An 11,769-nucleotide genomic window follows, 5' to 3' on the forward strand; every position below is an offset into this window, starting at 1 on the left:
GCAGCTGCCTTTACCAGAAAAGACACCCCCCCCCCACCACCTTTCCTCTCAAGGAACCTCTCCAGATAAATCAGAAACCTGCTCTGCTCTGGGAGTGAGCAGGCAGAAGAGGCATCGTCTGGAAGAGGAATCAGAGCTGTGGAATGTGAATGGACTGAAGATTCTTCCTGGCTGTAGAGAATAAAACCCCTTGCAACTCAGTCTGTAAGATCCAGCTTGTCTCTACTACTTACCCCAAAACCAGCACTCAGCTCCCTGTTCGGTGTGAGCCCCTCCAGATCCCTGCTGCTCCTCTTCCAAACTATCCCACAGCACTGCACTGGGAAGTCCCCTCCTGAGAGCAAGGGTGTGAGTGCCAGGAACAGATCTCTGACTGAATGTGGCCTTGAAGCTGGAGCTCTGAACATCTGATGAAGTCCTGCCAGTGGATAATGAGCTCACAGGTTTGTGGGATTAGACTCAGCAGAGAGGAGCAGCACCTCAGGTTGTGTTCCAGCCCCTCCATCTCTGCTCTTACTGCTGGGCAGAGGTCGGGGAGCAGGGGACATTCCAAGGGAAGCAAACATTTCTTGGATCACCCTTGTGCTTATCCCATAATGCTGCACACACAGGGAAGAGACAGATCATAAGGGACCATTCCCTGTCCCACATGGAATGGAACTGCAGCTCATAATCCACAGGAGAATCCAGGATATATTTCCCAGGATATAAGGGAATGTGGCAGATCTGCTCCTAGGAGCTTATCTGGATCAAAATAGCTCAACTATGATCCACGTTTGCTCACAGTATAAACGGGGCTGAACTGTAATTCTCTCCACTGATTCCATTTTGTTTGTAAGTAAGGAAAGCAATTAAAGATGCCACCAGTGATGATTATGTTTCCATCCTCCGTGTGACTCTGTGTTCTCGTGAGCAATCCTGTGATTAAATTCATGATCCCTGGGAAGATAATCCCCTCATTTCTGTTTGCTTATTTTCTCTGAAAAATAATGTTTACATGTAACCTGACAACCGTACAATTGAGTGTGTTTAGCTTAAAGTAAAGCCACTTTTTGGAATTCATACAAATTGTACTTATTTAATTACGTTTTCTTTTCAAGGCTCAGATTTTTGTTAGGATGGGCAAAGGAGATTTTCAAAACCTTACTGCTTCGGGCTCTGTAGGACAAAAAGGAAACACTTTGTATATTTGCATTGTAAGAAATCTGAACAAGAGCAGTAAAAACATTTTCCAGGGCAGAACCTCCTGGTTCTTTCGATCACTGTGTTGTGGGACCCAGACACTGCTTGCAAAAAGAGAGCCTAAGGAAAATCTTGGTCCTTGACTTTGGAGCAGAACAACAAACGGCAGCTCTGGGAAAGACTGGAGTGTTTACCAGCTTTTGTCATCACCCTTTTTAAAAAAGATTGGGTGCAAAAGCATGGGCCTAACAAAATTAGTACCCCTGAGGAAGGGGTAAGATCTTAACCTGGAAGAGGAGAAATACAGATCAGGGAGTTTTCCCATCAGCTGGGCTTGGTGAGCTTTGTCATCCCAGGGTATTTAATGAAGCAACTAAAGCAGTTCTGCTGCTCTCAATAGTTCTCTTGCAAAGCTGTTGCATGAGGGTATCCAGTGGAAAAAGAAGAAGAAAAATGGTTCCTATTCGAAGAAAAAGTGAAGCAGATAGCAGATGGGAAACTATAAATCATACCCATTAATTAAAATTCCTGGGGAAATGCTGACATATTTTCAAACAGATTTTATAAAAGCACGTGGGAAAGCCCAAAGATTCACAGGCTCCACAGATTTATTGAGAACAAATTCTGTCAGGATGATCTCATTCCCTTCTTATCAAAGACAACTGGCCCTGGGAATGAGGAAAAAGCAGCAGGAGTCGAATGTCTGGGCTCCAGGAGAGCTTTGGCTGTGGTCTCATACAACCTACAGAGAAGGGAGGATCCTCTAGGTGGAGTTACTGCAGGATGGGTGCAGGGCTGTTTGGAAATTATGCTGAGATTGAATCTTCAGTGATCCCCAGTGAATTCCTCGTGGATTCTGCAGCATTCTGTCCCAGCCAAGGGCTGTTTCTGATCTCAGGAGTGACTTGGAAGATGGAATAGAGAGTGCCCTTATTAAATTTGCAAATGCCAGCGAGCTGAGCCTGCAAGTGCAGGGGATAAATTTGGAAAATAAATGTCTGGAAGGAAAGGCAGGTCAATAGGAGAAGTGCTACATTGGTTCCAAACAGAAACTGTCAACTGCAAGAATAAAAGATGGGGAATAAATGATAAGGGAGCGTTAATGCTGAACCTGGGAGTCTTGGTGACTCACAAGCTGGATGTGAGTCAACACTGTAAATGCAGTCACAAAAATGGAAGATGGCCTGCTGAGAGGTTGAAAGGAAAGTGTGGTCTAGAAGACTTACATGGAGTAACCTTTTATTCCACTTGGTGCCGCAGCCTCGGCTGGAATACATTTTGGGCCCCGGTTTTGGGAGCCATTCTTCAGGAAAGCTGTTCCTGAAATGGAGGAAATTCAGAGGAGAGCCACAATGAGGGGTCCTTTAAATTCTGTGCAAGAATGAACAAAATGGGACTGTCTTGCTTAAAGCACTGAAAACTGGGAAAACAGTGAAACAGTGCCCAGAGGAATGGGCCAAGAGGCAAAAGCACAAACCAGGGCAACAACCCCCCAGTGTCCAGGTTAGACAATAGAAAAGCTTTCCAGTGATCAAACTGAGACTCCACTACAGCTGACTTGGAATATTTCAGTCCCCAGCACTGGAAGTGTTTGAGGACACTGGTGAGGGAAACCTCTCTCTGTGTGTTGGAGACCTTCTTGAATTAAGCCTAAAATTATTTCTTTTGCTCTCTCTTATCAGTTAAAGATCTGCAATAAACAGTGACAAGTCTATATGTAAATGAACTATAGAATACCTTAATAAATCTCCCATTTCCACTGTAAAGTTACCCTATACATCAACAAACACTGATTTAACAGAGCAAACTCTGTATTGGTACATTTTTTTAAAGGAAACTTTAGGAAAAACCAGAAACCTGTTGATTATAAGATGGACTATTTCTGTGCTTATAAGATGTATATCCCTGTCACAGCTGATGGTCCCATAAACAGCCTGTTCATCTGGATTTTCCCACTAAATACTCGGGGAAATGTTTCAGTTGGAATGAGAGCAGTGAGGTGTCTGAGGCTGCACTTGGTGCCTGCACACAGTGGCATCCACAAAGATTCCCCTCCCAAGTATTCCACAAATACATTGGCCCCTGGAAGACACATTCTTCAGGAAAAATTCAGGCAGTGAGTCCCACCTCACTTCACTGTTGATCATTTCAGGAGAATTTATTAAAAGTCCTTCTCGCTTGAGTCTGTTTTAAAGTTACTCAGTCAGAGTACTGAGCTCCCAGTGAGTTTTGTTCTCTGTATAATACTGAAATATTGACGTTTCCAAGTGAGAGACAGTCCCAAAATCATGGGCAATTGATCAGCTGCCCCACAAACCTTTCCCTGTGTGCACCAAGACCTGTGACTCTCACTTTGGTTGAACAGCAGATGTGTGCAGAGCTAAGAGATTTGCTTTTCCTCCTGAACTGCTGCCTCTACTTTAGGATAAATACTACAAATATCACAAATATCACAAATATCACAAATATCACAAATGTCACTGCTAGTGTTATGCAAATAAACACTCCCCATACCTCCTTCCCAAAGTTTGACAGCAGAACATACAAAAGGCCAATAAATGTGATGAGAAAAACCAACATGCAAATCAAGACTGTTAAAATACACAGGATTTTGCTTTTGGCTGCTCGTGTCCATTAGAGAGTTCTGTCAGCCCACAAATTCTTTTTTCTTAACAATAAAATGAAATGTTTTTTTATGGACTAACCCTGGGTCTAAGCAGAGGCAACTGGAGGAAATGCTGGGCCACTAATCAAGGCCTTTCTTTCTAAGTAGTAGGCACACAACACTCTGAAGAGAAGAGGAGTTTCCTTGCAATCAAGGCTCTTCAAAATATAAGAAATTCACTCTGGCTTGGGCCCTGCTCCAAATATAACCTGGGTGAACCACAGTGTGAGCACAGGCAGGACTGACAGAGGACAGGGGCAATCTCTGCTGTCACCATTGCTAAAGACACTCAGCAAACACAAAAAGGGTCCATGTACCAGAAATGTGATGGAAACTTCCTAAGATGGGTATAAGAAAGTCCAAAAGAGAGGCTTGGATTAATAACCCTGCTTGGATTAATAACCCTGCTTGGATTCAGTGACCCTGCTTGGATTAATAACCCTGCTTGGATTAATTACCCTGCTCTCTTGTAGCACTGATGGGTTTTTGGTGCCCGTTCCTGCTTCAGGAGGGGAATCTTTCTTGTGGTTCCAGCCACGGCCTGACCTTCTCTGAAAACTCCTGTGCATGCTAAAATGGAAAAGCTTGTGTTCTACTTAGATATCAGCCTGGTGGCAGCCACACACTATTTTGGGAATCACACTTCCAATACTGTCCCTCAGGCCAAGATATTGGCTCCTCTCAAGGATATGGCTTAGTATGAGTTTATAAGGACTTTGGGTGTTCTACCAAGAGCTTAAAACAACTATTACAGTAAAGCTACTTGAATCAAGATGACAGGAATCCAGGAGATTAATTATTCTGTAGTGGAGAACGTTACCAGCACCTTTTTATGGTATTTGGCTGTATTTCAGCAAGGTGCTTAAGCAGCAGTTTACTGTCAGTATATACTCCAGGAGATATGTGTGTGCCTTGCTGAAGTAAAACCTGAATTACTAAGGATAAACATCTGGGTCAGATTCTCAAAAGCAGCTTTTCATTTTACTGCTTGACCAAAATGGTTTATTGCTAAGAGGCAAAGGGTAATTCTGGCTAAGAATTCCAGCATCTTTGCAGGTCTCCAACCTCCTAAAAAAATCTGCTGCTGGAAAAGAAGTTCTTCTGTGAGCCCTGGAAACAAGGAGAGAGTTGCTTTGTATCGACCCGTGTTCTTTATCTCCACAAATGCTCACCTGCAGGGTCATACTGACCCATTTCTCTCCTTGTGTGATCTGAACTGCCCTGGTCTGTGGGTTGGGCTCTGCTGAGCAGAGTGTGGCCCTCAGGCTGCACCCCTGCCCACCTCAGATTTTCTCTTCTAAACAGCCTTCAGTTTAACTGGGACTTCATTCTGAGTTAGACTTCTATATTTCTTTGGTCATTTTGGGATGAAATTATCCCATGGGTATAAAACATCTCCAGGGAAAAGGGAACAACGCTATTGCTAATAAAATGAGAGAATAAATCTCCTTTTCATAAGAAGCTGAGCTACAAAGAAGATGACTGTCAGTGCCATGAAGCATAAATCTGTGCTGTCAGAAAGTAAGAATCTGCTGTAGCAGGGAGTTCCAGGTAAATAAACAGAAAATAAGTAACCACAGGGTTTCTGTAAAGAGAAATAAAAGCTGGGCTGTGGGCAGAGAGCACAGGAAGTGGCAAGAAAAAAGTTCTCACCGTTTTAATTATGTTTGTTTATTTTTTGTTTATTTGAGATTTGATTATGGAGACTACTCTTAATGGACAAAACCTGCTGTGCTTGTAGCTTCTCTGAGTTCAGGGGAGTTCTCCCAGGACTTCAGCTGACTCCTCCTTATCTCAGAAGGCAGAAAATCAGGGAGAGGATCAATAGACTCCTTTCCTTCTCTGGTTGAGAATATCCAGTGATTGAAGTCACTGTCCTCAAAGAGAGCATTTTTACACTCTTGTCTAAGAAATTCCAGAGGCAGTGACCTCCACAGGGTAAGATGTTTGTGCTTCTGCAGATTTTCCAGAGGCACTGACGAAAGATGGAAGGGAAAAAGGTTCAATGTGTGCCATGGGAAGGGCTGGTGAAGATTTTCTGTATCTGGATCCTGTTCTCCTTTTACTTTTTTAACCTCTCCTGGATATTGGTGGAAAACAAATTCAGAGTCCCCAGAAAACCTGTGGTTGGATGTGAAAACTGACTCCAGCAAGTCTCAAACAAGGAAGAGCCTCGTCTGCTACTTTTATGGAACTCATCAAAAATGATTCCTACAAGTAGCATTTGTGTCCTGCCAGGTACTTTATTTTCATAAATTCAAATGGATTTTGCTGTTATTTCTTCTCCAGATGAATCTTTCTAATCACTTTCCAAAAGCAAAAAGAAGAAAAGTTTCTGGGACCAGAGCCCCCATCTGACTTCTTTTAATGCATCTTTTAATTGCATCTTTTAATGCAAATGGCAGAAAATGACTAGAATTAGTATGAAAAGGATAATAAGAAGTTCCAGTAACATGATTTGCTTGAGGGTGTATTTTATGCTAACTTTATGTCCACACAAATTGGGATAACACAACGTCACCAGGATTTTCTGATTCCTCCCAGTTGCAACCAAGTGTGGGGAAACTTATTTTTGGAGGGTGCAGGTATCTTGTAACACCATTCCAAGGTGCCAGTGTAGCCCAGCTCAGCTCTGAGAAGTTTTGCAGGAAAGGTCTGGTGTTCCCACTCGAGCTGGCCGTGTGCCCACGGGCACCCGACACGAGGGGCAGTGGGACAAGGTCTGTGCTCGCTGCCAGGAAACTCAAGAGGCCCATTAAAATAGAAACAGTTGAGACAAGTGGTGCAGCCACACAGCATTTTCCTGGCAGGGAAGGAAAGGAAAGGAAAGGAACGGGGTGCACTGGAGCTGTGACAGAAATGTCAGGCTCACGAGGATTCCCCTCACTGTGGTGATCCCACTGGAACTCCCCAGATCACCATGAAATGTTCCCTTGAGTAAAGGTTTAGCTACCAATATCCCTCCTTCAGCGAGGGTGAAAGAAACCCCAAATTACCTTCTTCTGCCCTTTCCTTACTTTCAAAATCCAGTCATTTCAGCGACACCCTCAGAAAGCCGGGATATGGGAATGAGTTTCTGTTTGTCCACCTCCCCATCAGCCTCCAATTCGATTTATACTTCAGCAATGTTTAAGAGTAGGTCTTGTGATACACTGGAGTTTTGGAGAAAATAGAAAGGCTATTTTTTTTCATTTTATATACGAATACTCTGCAATTATTTGATGACCTGAGGAGCATTCAGAGAAGTGAATGAGAAGAGGGAATTGTCTTTCACAGACAGAGTGAGAAAAAAGACACAAAATAGAGTTGTATTTCAGAGATTTCCATAGTAACAGCAAAAGCAAGTCATTCCTAAGGATTCAGAAAGATGCAAAAGAACAAACAAGCCATCAACCAGACAGAAATCTGGGCTCAGACACTGATTCTTGCATTGCTGTTGCCTCCTCTCCCTGTTCCTGCCACCAGGTCTGGCAAGACTGGAATGAGAAGCCTGGAGAGGGGTGGACTCCTCCTTGCTGGGAGCTGCACCTGCCCTTAGGCACTGGTGGCTGTGGGGTCTCCACAGGGCTGTGGAAGCTCTGACCCCTCTCCTGTCAGTCAGTGGCTGTGAATGGGACACAGAAATTGGGTGAAAGTAGAATTGCCCAGTTCTTATGTCCTCATTACTCTGTGAGTTCACAGAATCCCAGAATGTGCTGAGTTGGAGGGTACCCTCAAGGACCATCCAGTCCAATCCCTGGCCCTGCACAGACACCCCAACAATCCCACCCTGTGCCCCAGAGGATCATCCCAACCCTCCTGCAGCTCTGGCAGCCTTGGGGCTGTGCCCACTGCCCTGGGGAGCCTGTTCAGTGCCAACCACCCTCTGGGGGAAGAACCTTTTGCAAAGGCTCAGCAGTTCCAGTGACAGCCTGGGAGCAGCAGGGACTCCCCAGAGCCCAGAACTCAGGACATGCCAGAGCTGGGCTAAGTGTGAATGCACTTCACACACAGACACTCAGGCGCTGATCATCAGCAGAATGCCCTTTGCTTGGATCACTGACATTTCCATGTGCATGATTCAGAACATAGTATGGAATAATTTAGGTTAGGAGGGATGCCAGAAGGTACCAAATCCTGGTTCAGAGTAGGGATGACTCGAAAGCTAAGGTCATGTTTCTGCAACAACTTGTTTTCTAGAAATTCCAGAGCAAGTTGGACATGTCTGTTGATAGTGGAAAGATCTGCAGGATTGGAAAGGCCACATGTGCGTGGCTCCCAAATCTGTCTCAGTCCAGTCTTTATCCCCATTGCAAAAGTTAGATCCAGTGGCAATGCATTAGCTTTGTAATCGGTCATTTGTCACTAGTTACACCTGGGAGACCAGCATTGTTTGCTCTTTGGCATTGACATAAATCTGTTTGAAGAAACGTGTAAAATAATTTGTTTTGCTGCAGCCCCACACTGGGGATATCCCAAACTGGAGGCACAAACAGCTGAGGGAAAGGACTGGAACAGTTACTCAGGACAAGGGAAACCTCCTTCCTCCCCCTCTCCCTTGGGGCTGAAAAGTCACCTTGCAGACTGCAGAGTTTCTGGGACTGACAGCTTGGCAGCCCCCACAAGAACAGCCTGACTTTGGAGGAGCTGTGGCCAGCTCAGAGTTCCTTCAACCAGTCACGCTTCCCTTCCACTGAGTGCAGCTGCTATTTATAGCACATCCCAGATTATGCAAGGATTCCCAGAACACTGCAGACTCCAGCTGAAAATTATAGCTGCACAGCCTGGAGTGTATCAAACAATATTTTTAAAATCCCACTGTTAGCAGAAGGAACATCTTGCAGTTATAGATACAGAAGTGCATATATATATGTATATATATATGGCAAGATTCTCTATAGCAATGAAGAGAAGTTATAGTTAATTTTAATTTTTTTGGACAAATAATTTTGATCATTTATATCTTTTTAAAAAACCCAAACACTAGTTGCATTATAAAAAGCCACCATAAAACATCCATTTGATTGAAAAGTGAGATTTTTCTGACGTTTGAGAATGCATTCATTTCAGAAAATATGGGAGAATGGGAATAATTTGGACAAGAATATCTGAATTCCAATATTTTAATGTCAATGTGCTTTTAAAGTTCTGACAAGTACAGTATCTTGCTATCCAGCCAGCTGTGGGATAGGAACTTCCAGTGGAAGTTTGTTTTGCTTTGCAAATATTATAAATTTCTCAAACTTTCACGTTGAAAATCCCAAATAGTAAAGCTGGGACTTAAACTATTTCAGTGACATTTACTAACTTAATAATCCACAAGAAAATCAACTTGTCAGGAGAGACCCACACAGAAAAAAAAAGTAAAATACCTATTTCACTCAACATACCTGTTTTCAGTGCAAATACACTGTAAACACCTGCATCTATCTCCTTTCCCTAAACTTTTATGTCATGTAAACTTAAAACACCCACGGGATTTGCAATAGGTCAACTGGCAGAGTTCATTCTGAATTTTCAAATGGCTTTGTTGCTCCTGGGGTGTGAGGCAGGAATTTCTGAACATCAGACTGGATAACGGCCATTGGGAAAATATGGCTGAGTTTTGTGGGGAACAGAAAAGATTATAATTCTCTTGCAAAGTTTATTATCACTGAGTCAACACAGGTTTTCACTGAAAGGTCAAAAACAGACGCAGCTTTGGGTCAAGTCGGTTCGAAAATAGAAACAACAACGCCCATTTTCACACAGAGCATTCTGTCAAACTTCACAATCCTCACTAATTTATAAAGTGGATGTATTGATGGGATGTCCCAGTTTGTTTTAGACAGCAGATTCCCTCTGAACTCTGGTTTGCTGGCTAGGTAATCAATCCAAATTTCAATCTTATTTTTTTATTTGACTACACAATTGCCAGGCCCTCTTACGAAGTGGCTTTTGTGGTCTAACAATAAAATACAGCCCCAGAAAGTCTGCAAAGTCATCTTTAACAATAGGCTAAATTAGCAGTACACCTGGGCTTAAGTGTAAAATTTCATGAAGTGTGTTAATTTGTTACAAAGCAGAGTTTTATACAACTAGAACTTCAAACCCCACCTTTTGTGCTTGTTTTAGAAGGTGGGAGGGAGCAGCTTCCCAACAAACCCTCAGTTAGCACAGCACTCAGTTAGCACCTGTACCCACAGATCAGACTCTGCGGTGCTTCAGTCCACTGGAAATATAAAATAAATGGCAAGAGGGGAGAGAAGAAAAAGGGGTGTCTCTACACCCCAACACAATGTGGGAGGGTTTCTTTGTGGTGTTTTTGTTTAGTGACATCACCTACACTCCCATTTCAACCCCTGACGTGCTGTTTTTCAATCAGCAAACCGCGGAAAGAGGGTGATGTGAACTCCTCACTGTCCATCCAATTATCCCTCAATAATGGGCTGAGCTGCAAATCAAACCTTCCTGTGCAACTTCAGACTCAAAAGGAGCCGGATTAGTCAGGTTTAATCACCCAGGAGTCATTATTGAGCCCTTTCTTCTCGTCCCCTTTCCTTTTTGAATCAGACCATTTTGAATCTCACCCGTCATTTCTCTCCCATCCTCCTGGAGATACTGGAATAATTCACCCAAGGTGTGAAGTGCCCCATTTTTAGTTATCCCTGACAAAGTTAGCAACGTTACTATTCTTGCTGGGCACGGTGTGTAAGATAGACTCCCACACCAGCAGAGCATTTAGGAAGGTCACAAGGATGCCTAGTCCTTATCAAACACATTCCCTGGAAACTTGGCAGGGGTTTCATTGACAAGAATTCAGGGGCAAATTCACGGTCTTGGTTTCACACTTATTTAAATTTTCCAGTGTTTGTGCAGAAAGAGATTTGCATTACCAACCTCTAACAGAAAATTTGTGGTCAGTAGTATTCAAAGTCTCATTTTCTTTGATGGAATTCATTTTGAATTCATTTATTTTGCTAATTTTTTAGTTGCTTCGCATTTGCACGAGAAGGAGGTTTCATTGACACCACTAGGATTTATTTTAGTCTATTTAATAATTTCATAAGGAAGAAAACTGATTTTTTGACATGATTTTAAAGATGATGACATCAATGCAAACACAGAGTGATACATGCAAGGTCTGGATGCAAATATTTTCAGTGTTTAAAGAGGATTGTATGTAAACCAGAAGCAATAGAGGGGTGGCTCCAAGTGAAAACAGAACCCTGCAGACAGAAAGGACTTGGTCAGAACTCAGGGGGAAAGAGAAAAATCCCCCCCCAGACTTTGTTTCTTGTCATTTTTCTGCCATTTCCCTCAGTCTCTGTGCTCAGTTAAGTGTCTGTGCATGGCTGGCATGATGCCAGAAAGAGTGAGGTGGAACTTGAGCACGACCAAGCACTGCAGATGATTGCAGAGCTCCCTCTGTGTCATCACAGCAGGCTCTTCAAACCCTGCTGCCAAACCAGAGCAAGCTCTGTGTCCTGCAGTAAATAACTCATCACAGGGCACCCAGTGCAAAAAGATGTGATGTGCTGGCTTGTGAGGAAAGCCTCATTTTAGGAAGAGTCTTTTCTAAGAAAACTTATTCAAAGGAAAAAAAAAGAAGAACAGGAACAGGGTTAGTTACTGCCATCAGCAAAAGCTGAATACAGTACAGTAAATGAATCTTGGGCTCACATCAGTCTGAGAATGCAAGAATGGGAGTAAAATCAAGTTGTGAATCTCAGCAAATATTACATTCACCTGTATATCCTGAAAGCAGAATATTTCCACCTAACATGCAACACGAAATATTTGCTGGGACATCACCAGTTGAGTTCTGCCAACTCAGCTTCCTCAGCCTCAGGGAGAAATTTGAAATTGGAGCTGGATGATTTATGAGTTTCAATCAATAAAAACAAGACTAAGGCCTAGATACTGCCTGGTACTGTGTAATAAAGGCCTGAGGGTCAGCAGGA

This window comes from Empidonax traillii, unplaced genomic scaffold, assembly GCF_003031625.1.
Source record: "Empidonax traillii isolate 1590-97213 ecotype Southwest subspecies unplaced genomic scaffold, ASM303162v1 scaffold1769:size116338, whole genome shotgun sequence".
In the NCBI taxonomy this organism is placed as follows: Eukaryota; Metazoa; Chordata; class Aves; order Passeriformes; family Tyrannidae; genus Empidonax; species Empidonax traillii.